Source organism: Lissotriton helveticus, chromosome 12, assembly GCF_964261635.1.
Source record: "Lissotriton helveticus chromosome 12, aLisHel1.1, whole genome shotgun sequence".
NCBI classification, from domain to species: Eukaryota; Metazoa; Chordata; class Amphibia; order Caudata; family Salamandridae; genus Lissotriton; species Lissotriton helveticus.
The window spans coordinates 162,412,076-162,423,438 of NC_136073.1; the positions used below are offsets into that span (position 1 = coordinate 162,412,076).

Consider the following 11,363-nt stretch of genomic DNA (forward strand, 5'->3'; position numbering starts at 1 on the left):
GAGGTGACAGAGGGGACCCAAGGCGCGAAAGTACCCGACCTCCTGGAGCCCTCGCTGGGATCCGGGAGGCAAATGGCACCTCATCGGGACTTCCAGGGAAGTTCGGCCATCTGGTCGCCCCCATTGGAAAGCATTGCGGGCGACCAGATGGCCGAGGCGATCCGGGATACCAGATGGCCGAGGGGATAGGGGCGACCAGATGGCCGAGGGGATCCGGGCGACCAGATGGCCGGGCACGAAAGGGACGCCATCCGGTCACCCCGTGCCCCCACGAAGGAGGGAGCGGGCGCCCGGGGCATGCGGGGCCGGAGGCCCGGGGCCCCAGCCGGGCCACAGCCATGGAGGCTGCCAGGGGCCGGCGGGCCCTCCGACCCGGGGCCCGCTTACACCTTGACAAGCAGGGGAGGCCTGCAAGGGACCGACGGACCCCTGTCCTGGGCCCTTGGTGGAGCGGCAGCCCGGGGGACCGGGCCCAGGGCCGGAGCGCCCGACCCGGGGCCCCGACCGGGCCCCTGGACCCAGCCGGGGCTCCCAGGCCCGGAGGCACAGGGGAAGCCTCCCCGGGCCCGCCGGACCCCGTCCCGGGCACCCTGCCCCGCGGCAGGACCCAGGACGGAGCCCGGGGTGGGGAGGCCACCCTCCCCGGGGCCCTCAGGGGCCCCGGATGGAGCTCCTGAACACAGACAAGCAAGGGGAGGCTCCCCGGGCACATCGGAACCCCTTTCCGGGCCCTTGGCAGTGCGGCAGGCTGGGAGACAGGGCCCAGGGCCGGAGCACCCGACCCGGGGCCCGCCCGGGCCCCTGGACCCAGCCGGGGCTCCCAAGCCCGGAGGCGCATGGGACGCCTCCCCGGTCCCTCCGGACCCCGTCCCGGGCACCCTGCCACGCAGCAGGACCAAGGACAGAGCCCGGGGTGGGGAGGCCGCCCTCCCCGGGCCCTCAGGGGCCCTAGCCACTGCTCCTGAACCCAGCCAAGCAAGGGGAGGCTCCCCGGGCACATCGGAACCCCTTCCCGGGCCCTTGGCAGTGCGGCAGGCTGGGAGACAGGGCCCAGGGCCAGAGCACCCGACCCGGGGCCCGCCCGGGCCCCTGGACCCAGCCAGGGCTCCCAAGCCCGGAGGCGCATGGGACGCCTCCCCGGTCCCCCCGGACCCCGTCACGGGCACCCTGCCACGCAGCAGGACCAGGGACAGAGCCCGGGGTGGGGAGGCCGCCCTCCCCGGGCCCTCAGGGGCCCTAGCCACTGCTCCTGAACCCAGCCAAGCAAGGGGAGGCTCCCCGGGCACATCGGAACCCCTTCCCGGGCCCTTGGCAGTGCGGCAGGCTGGGAGACAGGTCCCAGGGCCGGAGCACCCGACCCGGGGCCCGGCCGGGCCCCTGGACGCTGCCGGGGCTCCCAAGCCCGGAGGTGCATGGGACGCCTCCCCGGTCCCTCCGGACCCCGTCCCGGGCACCCTGCCACGCAGCAGGACCAAGGACAGAGCCCGGGGTGGGGAGGCCGCCCTCCCCCGGGCCCCTAGGGGCCCCGGACAGAGCTCCTGAACCCAGACAAGCAAGGGGAGGCTCCCCGGGCACAACGGAACCCCTTCCTAGGCCCTTGGCAGTGCGGTAGGCTGGGAGACAGGGACCACGGCCGGAGCACCCGACCCGGGGCCCGGCCGGGCCCCTGGACCCAGCCGGGGCTCCCAAGCCCGGAGGCGCATGGGACGCCTCCCCGGACCCATGGAGCCCGTCCTGGGCATTGAGCCATGCCGTTGGCCTGGAGATGGGTGCCCCGGACGCCCGGGGAGGTCTGTCCGGGACACATGGAGCCCGTCCTGGGCATTGAACCATGCCGTTGGCCTGGAGAAGGGAGCCCCCGGACGCCCGGGGGAGGACTGCCCGGTACCCGTGGAGCCCTTCCCGGGTACTTTGCAATGCCGTTGGCCTCCTGGAGATAGGTGCCCCGAACGCCCGGGGGGGTGGGCTGCCCGGGACCCGTGGAGCCCGTCCTGGGCACTCTGACCTGCTGTTGGCCCGGGGGAGGACTGCCCGGGACCCGTGGAGCCCGTCCTGGGCACTCTGACAAGCTGTTGGCCCGGGGAAGGGAGCCCCAGACGACCGGGACCCGTGGAGCCCGTCCTGGGCACTCCTGTATGCCGTTGGCCCGGGGAAGGGAGCCCCGGATGTCCGGGACCCGTGGAGCCCGTCCTGGGCACTCTGAAATGCTTTGGCCCGGGGAAGGGAGCCCCGGACACCCGGGGGAGGACTGCCCGGGACCCGTGGAACTCGTCCTGGGCACTCTGACATGCCGCTGGCCGAGGGAAGGGTGCCCCGGACGCCCGGGGCCCGTGGAGCCCGTCCTGGGCACTCTGACAAGCCGTTGGCCCGGGGAAGGGAGACCTGGACGCCCGGAACCCGTGGAGCCCGTCCTGGGCACTCTGAAATGCTTTGGCCCGTGGAAGGGAGCCCCGGACGCCCGGGGGAGGACTGCCCAGGACCAGTTCCACTCTGACATGCCACTGGCCCGGGGAAGGGTGCCCCGGATGACCGGGGCCCGTGGAGCCCGTCCTGGGCACTCTGACATGCCGCTGGCCCGGGGAAGGGAGCCCCGGATGACCGGGGCCCGTGGAGCACGTCCTGGGCACTCTGACAAGCCGTTGGCCCGGGGAAGGGAGCCCTGGACGCCCGGGACCCGTGGAGCCCGTCCTGGGCACTCTGAAATGCTTTGGCCCAGGGAAGGGAGCCCCGGACGCCCGGGGGAGGACTGCCCGGGACCCGTGGAACTGGTCCTGGGCACTCTGACATGCCGTCAGCCCGGATGGAGCCCCGGACGCCCGGGACACGAATGCCCGGGACGCATGGAGCCCGTCCCGGGCACTCTGCCATGCCGTCAGCCTGGATGGAGCCCCGGACGCCCGGGGGGACGAAGGCCCGGGACGCATGGAGCCTGTCCCGGGCACTCTGCCATGCCGTCGGCCTGGATGGAGCACCGGACGCCCGGGGGACGACTGCCCAAGAGCCATGGAGCCCGTCCTGGGCAATTTGACATGCAGTTGGCCTGGAGGAAGGAAGCTCCGGGTGGCCTAGGGAGGTGTTGCCCAGGCATATCCCATCTGGTCCCCATGGCAGAGAACCACCAACCCTGGAGGGGTGTCCGGGCATACCCTGCCCCATAGTAATCCGGAGGCAAATTACCCCCCTTTCTTGCAATCTGTGCACGCGAGGTGACAGAGGGGACCCAAGGCGTGAAAGAACCCGACCTCATGGAGCCCTCGCTGGGATCCGGGAGGCGAATGGCACCTCATTAAGACTTCCAGGGAAGTTCGGCCATCTGGTCCCCCCCCCATAGGAAAGCGTTGCGGGCGACCAGATGCCCGAGGGGATCCGGGCGACCAGATGGCCGAGTGAATCTGGGCGATCAGATGGCCGGGCATGGAGGTGAAGCCGCCTGGACTCTTCCCCACCCCGTCCCCGTCCCGGGACGAATGCCCGGGATGCATGGAGCCCGTCCTGGCCACTTGACGTCCCGTCCTGGGCATTGAACCATGCCGTTGGCCTGGAGAAGGGAGCCCCCGGACGCCCGGGGGAGGACTGCCCGGTACCCGTGGAGCCCTTCCCGGGTAGTTTGCAAAGCCGTTGGCCTTCCTGGAGATGGGTGCCCCAGATGCCCGGGGCGGGCTGCCCGGGACCCATGGAGCCCGTCCTGGGCACTTTTACATGCCGTCGGCCTGGAGTTGGGTGCCCTGGACGCCCGGGGGAGGCCTGCCCGGGACCCGTGGAGCCCTTCCCGGGTACTTTGCCAATGCCGTTGGCCTCATGGAGATGGTTGCCCCGGACGCCCGGGGGAGGCCTGCGCGGGACCCATGGAGCCCGTCCTGGGCATTGAGCCATGCCGTTGGCCTGGAGATGGGAGCCCCGGACGCCCGGGGGAGGACTGCCCGGTACCCGTGGATCCCGTCCTGGGCTCTTTGACATGCCGTCGGCCTGGAGGTGGGAGCCCCGGACGCCCGGGAGCGGGCTGCCCGGGACCCATGGAGCCCGTCCTGGACACTTTGACATGCCGTCGGCCTGGAGGAGGGTGCCCGGGACGCCCGTGGGAAGCCTGGTCGGGACCTGTGGAGCCCTTCCCGGGTACTTTGCCAATGCCGTTGGCCTCATGGAGATGGGTGCCCCGGACGCCCGGGGGAGGACTGCCCGGTACCCGTGGAGCCCTTTCAGGGGACTTTGCAACGCCGTTGGCCTCCTGGAGATGTGTGCCCCGAACGCCCGGGGGGAGGGCTGCCCGGGGCCCGTGGAGCCCGCCCTGGGCACTTTGACATGCCGTCGTCCTGGAGGTGGGAGCCCCGGACGCCCGGGGGAGGGCTGCCCGGGACCCATGGAGCCCTTCCCGGTTACTCTGCCATCCCGTTGGCCTCCTGGAGATGGGTGCCCCGGACGCCCGGGGGAGGTCTGTCCGGGGCCCATGGAGCCCGTCCTGGGCAGTGTGACATGCCGTCGGCCTGGAGGTGGGAGCCCTGGACGCCCGGGGGAAGGCTGCCCGGGACCCGTGGAGCCCTTCCCGGGTACTTTGCCATCCCGTTGGCCTCCTGGAGATGGGTGCCCCGGACGCCCGGGGGAGGTCTGTCCGGGGCCCATGGAGCCCGTCCTGGGCAGTGTGACATGCCGTCGGCCTGGAGGTGGGAGCCCCGGACGCCCGGGGGAAGGCTGCCCGGGACCCGTGGAGCCCTTCCCGGGTACTTTGCCATCCCGTTGGCCTCCTGGAGATGGGTGCCCCGGACGCCCAGGGGAGGTCTGTCCGGGACACGTGGAGCCCGTCCTGGGCATTGAGCCATGCCGTTGGCCCGGAGAATGGAGCCCCCAGAGGCCCGGGGGAGGTGTTGCCCAGGCATATCTCATCTGGTCCCCCGGGCAGAGAACCACCAGCCCTGGAGAGGTGTCCGGGCGTACCCTGCCCCTAGTAATCCGGAGGGAAATTACCCCCCTTTCTTGCAATCCGTGCACGCGAGGTGACAGAGGGGACCCAAGGCGTAAAAGAACCCGACCTCATGGAGCCCTAGCTGGGATCCGGGAGCCGAATGGCACCTCATCGGGACTTCCAGGGAAGCCCGGCCATCTGGTCGCCCCATTGGAAAGCATCGCGGGCGACCAGAGGGCCGGGATCGGAAGGACTCCCAGCTCCCCATCCATCCCAAGCCTTCGAGGTAGGGTTCCTGACTGCCTGCCCACGCAAGGCAGGGCTCTTGGACCCCGGCTGGGCCTCAGGCGCAGGTTGGACCACCGGAGCTCTAGGGCCCGGACGACCTGGGGGAGGAATGCCCGGGACCCGTGGAGCCCGTCCTGGGTACTTTGACATGCCGTCGGCCTGGAGGTGGGTGCCCCGGACGCCCGGGGGAAGCTGCCCGGGACCCATGGAGCCCGTCCTGGGTACTTTGACATTCCGTCGGCCTGGAGGTGGGAGCCCCGGACGCCCGGGGGAGGTCTACCCGGGACCCATGGAGCCCTTCCCGGGTACTTTGCCAATGCCGTTGGCCTCGTGGAGATGGGTGCCCCGGACGCCCGGGGGAGGTCTACCCGGGACCCATGGAGCCCTTCCCGGGTACTTTGCCAATGCCGTTGGCCTCGTGGAGATGGGTGCCCCGGACCACCCGGGGGAGGTCTGCCCGGGACCCATGGAGCCCGTCCTGGGTACTTTGCCAATGCCGTTGGCCTCATGGAGATGGGTGCCCCGGACGCGCGAGGGAGGTCTGCCCGGGACCCATGGAGCCCGTCCTGGGTACTTTGCCAATGCCGTTGGCCTCCTGGAGATGGGTGTCCCGGACGCCCGGGGGAGGACTGTCCCGGACTCATGGAGCCCGTCCTGGACACTTTGACATGCCGTCGACCTGGCGGTGGGAGCCCCGGACGCCCGGGGTAGGGCTGCCCGGGACCCATGGAGCCCGACCCGGGCACTCTGTCATGCCGTCAGCCTGGATGGAGCCCCGGACGCCCGGGGGACGAATGCCCGGGACGCATGGAGCCCGTCCTGGGCACTTTTCCGTGCCTTCGGCCTGGAGCCTCCCCCAGACACCCAGGGGAGGACCACTGTGAAAACCATGGAGCCCGACCTGGGCACTCTGCCATACCGTCAGCCTAGATGGAGCCCCGGACGCCCAGGGGACGAATGCCCTGGACGCATGGAGCCCGTCCTGGGCACTTTTCCATGCATTTGGCCTGGAGCCCCCAGACACCCAGGGGAGGACCACCGTGAAAACCATGGAGCCCGACCTGGGCACTCTTCCATACCGTCAGCCTAGATGGAGCCCCGGACGCCCGGGGGATGAATGCCCGGGACGCCTGTCCTGGGCACTTTTCCATGCCGTCAGCCTGGATGGAGCCCCGGACGCCCGGGGGACGACTGCCCAGGAGCCATGGAGCCCGTCCTGGGCAATTTGACATGCAGTTGGCCTGGAGGAAGGAAGCCCCGGGTGGCCTAGGGAGGTGTTGCTCAGGCATAGCCCATCTGGTCCCCATGGCAGAGAACCACCAGCCTCGGAGGGGTGTCCGGGCGTTCCCTTCTCCCTAGTAATCCGTAGGAAAATTACCCCCTTTTCTTGTAATCTGTGCACGCGAGGTGACAGAGGGGACCCAAGGCGCGAATGTACCCGACCTCCTGGAGCCCTCGCTGGGATCCGGGCGGCGAATGGCACCTCATCGGGACTTCCAGGGAAGTTCGGCCATCTGGTCGCCCCATAGGAAAGCGTTGCGGGCGACCAGATGCCCAAGGGGATCCGGGCGACCAGATGGCCGAGGGAATCTGGGCGATCAGATGGCTGGACACGGAAGTGAAGCCGCCTGGACTCTCCCGACCCTGTCCCCGTCCCCGTCCCGGGACGAATGCCCGGGACGCATAGAGCCCGTCCTGGGCACTTTTCCATGCCATTGGCCTGGAGCGCCCCGACACCCAGGGGAGGACCACCCTGAAAACCTTGGAGCCCGACTCGGGCACTCTCCCATGCCGTCAGCCTGGATGGAGCCCCGGACGCCCGGGGGACGAATGCCCGGGACGCATGGAGGCCGTCCTGGCACTTTTCCATGCCATTGGCCTGGAGCGCCCCGACACCCAGGGGAGGACCACCCTGAAAACCATGGAGCCCGACCCGGGCACTCTGCCATGCTGTCAGCCTGGATGGAGCCCCGGACGCCCGGGGGACGAAGGCCCGGGACGCATGGAGCCCGTCCCAGGCACTCTGCCATGCCGTCGGCCTGGATGGAGCCCCGGACGCCCGGGGGACGACTGCCCAAGAGCCATGGAGCCCGTCCTGGGCAATTTGACATGCAGTTGGCCTGGAGGAAGGATCCCCGGGTGGCCTAGGGAGGTGTTGCCCAGGCATAGCCTATCTGGTCCCCATGGCAGAGAACCACCAGCCCTGGAGGGGTGTCCGGGCATACCCTGCCCCTAGTAATCCGGAGGGCAATTACCCCCCTTTCTTGCAATCTGTGCACGCGAGGTGACAGAGGGGACCCAAGGCGTGAAAGAACCCGACCTCATGGAGCCCTCGCTGGGATCCGGGAGGCGAATGGCACCTCATCGGGACTTCCAGGGAAGTTCGGCCATCTGGTCCCCCCCCCATAGGAAAGCGTTGCGGGCGACCAGATGGCCGAGGAAATCTGGGCGATCAGATGGCCGGGCATGGAGGTGAAGCCGCCTGGACTCTTCCCCACCCCGTCCCGGGACGAATGCCCAGGACGCATGGAGCCCGTCCTGGGCACTTTTCCATGCCGTCGGCCTGGAGCGCCCCGACACCCTGGGGAGGACCACCCTGGAAACCATGGAGCCCGACCCGGGCACTCTGCCATGCCGTCGGCCTGGATGGAGCCCCGGACGCCCGGGGGACGAATGCCCGGGACGCATGGAGCCCGTCCTGGGCACTTTTCCATGCCTTCGGCCTGGAGCCCCCAGACACCCAGGGGAGGACCACCATGAAAACCATGGAGCCCGACCTGGGCACTCTGCCATGCCGTCAGCCTGGATGGAGCCCCGGACGCCCGGGGGACGAATGCCCAAGAGCCATGGAGCCCGACCCGGGCACTCTGCCATGCCGTCAGCCTGGATGGAGCCCGGGCGCCCGGGGGGCGGAGGCCCGGGACGCATGGAGCCCGTCCTGGGCACGTTTCTATGCCGTCGGCCGGGATGGAGCCCCGGGCGCCCGGGGGACGACTGCCCAAGAGCCATGGAGCCCATCCCGGGCACTCTGCCATGCCGTCCCGACAAATTCGTACGGACTCCTAACCTTCCGACACGGATCGGAATCGAGCCCTTTCTGACCCAGCAGTTTCAGGCGCCCGGGGGACGAATGCCCGGGACGCATGGAGCCCGACCCGGGCACTCTGCCATGCCGCCGGCCTGGATGGAGCCCCGGACGCCCGGGGGACGAATGCCCGGGACGCATGGAGCCCGTCCCGGGCACTCTGCCATGCCGTCGGCCTGGATGGAGCCCCGGACGCCCGGGGGACGACTGCCCAAGAGCCATGGAGCCCATCCCGGGCACTCTGCTATGCCGTCCCGACAAATTCGTACGGACTCCTAACCTTCCGACACGGATCGGAATCGAGCCCTTTCTGACCCAGCAGATTTCAGGTTGATTTGCTATATACTTTACGTACGATTTTATGGGGGCCGATTCCGATCCGGTACGTAAAAGCACATCCGACCGACATGTCGGACAACCACGTACACCCAGGGGATAGGACTGCCCGGGTCACATGGACCCCGTCCTGGGAACTCTGATCTGCCGCCAGCGCCGGGGATCGAACCGTGATCACCAGATGGGGATATCCCAAAAATCTGGCATGGATACGGCCCGCCAGGACAGGTTTGGGCACCCCTGTCCTGCTTTACGTGCTCTATGTAGGCGCCATTAATCTCATTTGAGCTCCTTGTACCTGCTTGTTTGTATTGTTTTTAAAAAGTGCATTGCAGAACATCAGGAATTTGCTGTGGGACACCTTGAAAACTTTCATACAGAATATTTGCACAAAGCTTACAGTAAGTTGTTGTGGCCGAGTGGTTAAGGCGATGGACTAGAAATCCATTGGGGTCTCCCCGCGCAGGTTCGAAACCTGCTGATAATGAGAGTATTTTTATCATCGGCTACAATTTCAGAAGGTAACCTTTAGTATTTCTTCCATGTCAGTTTTATAAATAGGTGGCTTATATTGGTGTCACTATTGCCCAGGTTGTGTTTGGGATGCGTTTAAAGCATTTCTGCGAGGCCTAATTACCAACAAGGTCTCGTATAGAAGGAAGATCTATAGGGACACGGTCACCTTGCTGGAAGCTGATTTAGCTAGGGTGCAGGAGAATATCCAGTTATATCCCACAGCACCATCGGATATTTATGAAGATTGGCAAAATAAGCTAATCACATTAAAAGGGGAACTGGGCTCAACCTTAAATGCACAAGTTCTCCAGAGATGGGATGCCAGTAAAATGGCTCATTTTGAATATGGAGAAAGTGCAGGTAAGCTCTTGGCATGGAAGGTAAAGACAGATCGAGTCAGAAATAACATAGATCATATCAAAATTGAAGGAGTGGTCCACTCGCTAGATAGTGACATTAGAAATGCCTTTCGTGATTTTTTTAAGGACATCTACCATGAGGACAAAACTATAGAGGCGAGGCAAGTAGATGATTGGCTGATCGGAGTATCTCTCCCTTCTCTTTCATCTGACCAGAAAACTACCTTAGACAGACCCATTACGAAGGAAGAGGTCACTAGAGCTATCACAGATAGTAATAAGGGCAAGGCATCAGGTCCCGATGGCCTCCCTTCCGAGGTCTACCAGGCCCTCTCACCAACAATAGTTCCCTTCTTAACCCAGTTATTTAATCAGATATTCCGCGAGGGTTCATTTCCACCAGATTCATGGAATGATGCTTCAATCACTTTGATATTGAAGCCTGGTAAACCAGCTGATAGCTAAGGCTCGTATAGACCGATCTCAATTTTAAATGCAGATTATAAGCTTTTTACATCTGTCCTTGCCAGAAGACTTGGGGAGGTGGCACCCTGTATTCTACATCAGGACCAACGAGGCTTTGTGAAGGGCCGCCAGCTCTTTGAGCTGACTTACGATCTACTGGGAGCCATAGATATGGCTACAGCGGACTCCCTGCCCCTAGCTGTGATCACGCTGGATGCCACTAAGGCCTTCGACAGGGTGAATTGGGCATTCCTGTCGGGGGTCTTGGGGAAGTTCAACATAGGGGAGAGTTTTCGCAGAGCAGTGAGTCTACTGTATAGGAACCCCACAGCCTCTTTACTGGTCAATGGGGAATTGTCAGCCCCTTTTAACATCACTCGGGGAACCAAGCAGGGCTGCCCCCTCTCCCCTCTCCTATTTGATTTATATATCGAACCCTTCGCCCAACGGCTGAGGGACGACGTCAACATCAAGCCTTTTATCTATGGGAGATGGGAGAGGAAAGTAGCCCTGTACGCTGATGACATTCTTGTCTTCTCCTCGGATCTGCGTACAGCACTTCCCGCGGTCATCGCACTGGCACAAAACTACGGTGAGATATCTGGATATCAAATTAATGCATCCAAAACCGAGATGATGCTGTGGAATGAGGCTGAGCCAGTGGCAGGGGCTCAGCTAAGTCGGTCCATGCGCTATCTGGGTCTTACTATCGTAAAAGACATAGATAAGATCGTACAGCTGAACTTTGACATTGTTGCGAGGGAGTGTAAAAGGCTTATGAGGTCTTGGTCATCGCTCCCCCTTTCCATCTTGGGTAGAGCTAACCTGGTTAAAATGTTGATTTTACCCAAAATCACCTTTTTGTTCAATACCGTCCCGTTATACTTTGAACCCTCCATTTTAACAAAACTTCAAGGCCATATTAGTTCTTTTATTTGGAATGACCATATACCACGGATAGCATGGAAAAAGATCAGGCGTCGCAGGGAAAAGGGGGGCCTGGCAGCACCTGACTTACAACTCTATGCCTGGGCTTTTCAATTTTCCCACGCCAGGATGTTGCTTAAAATGCCGACCAACGTAGGGGTAGGCATTATGTTTGCCGCACTACTTAGAGGAGAGGGAGCAGGCCAGCAAGGTTTTTTACTTAAATTTGGGGATCCTAAGTTTTAAAAAAAAGTTAAATTGAAGATTCTGTTGGGATTTACAAGGACATGGGTTAAATTAAGAAGTGCCATTAAGGTGGGGTACTATGCAAGTAGGTCTCCACTGTGGGACTCCCCGGGTTGTCCGGCGTGGCTTCTTGATAGCTTGGCAACACCCTTGAGAGAGGCTGGTCTGGAGGTCTGGGGGGACCTTTACCTAGACGGGGTTTTGTTACCATGGGACTACCTATCAGCTAGAGTGGGGTTGAGGC

General features: G+C 64.4%; 1 non-coding gene across 1 annotated transcript; it reads left to right on the forward strand.

Moving 5' to 3' along the window:
- Nucleotides 1–9,011: 9,011 nt before the first annotated feature.
- On the forward strand, nucleotides 9,012–9,093 carry TRNAS-AGA (transfer RNA serine (anticodon AGA)). Its single transcript has one exon. It is a non-coding gene; the product is annotated as a tRNA-Ser (tRNA).
- The last annotated feature ends 2,270 nt before the right edge of the window (nucleotides 9,094–11,363 follow it).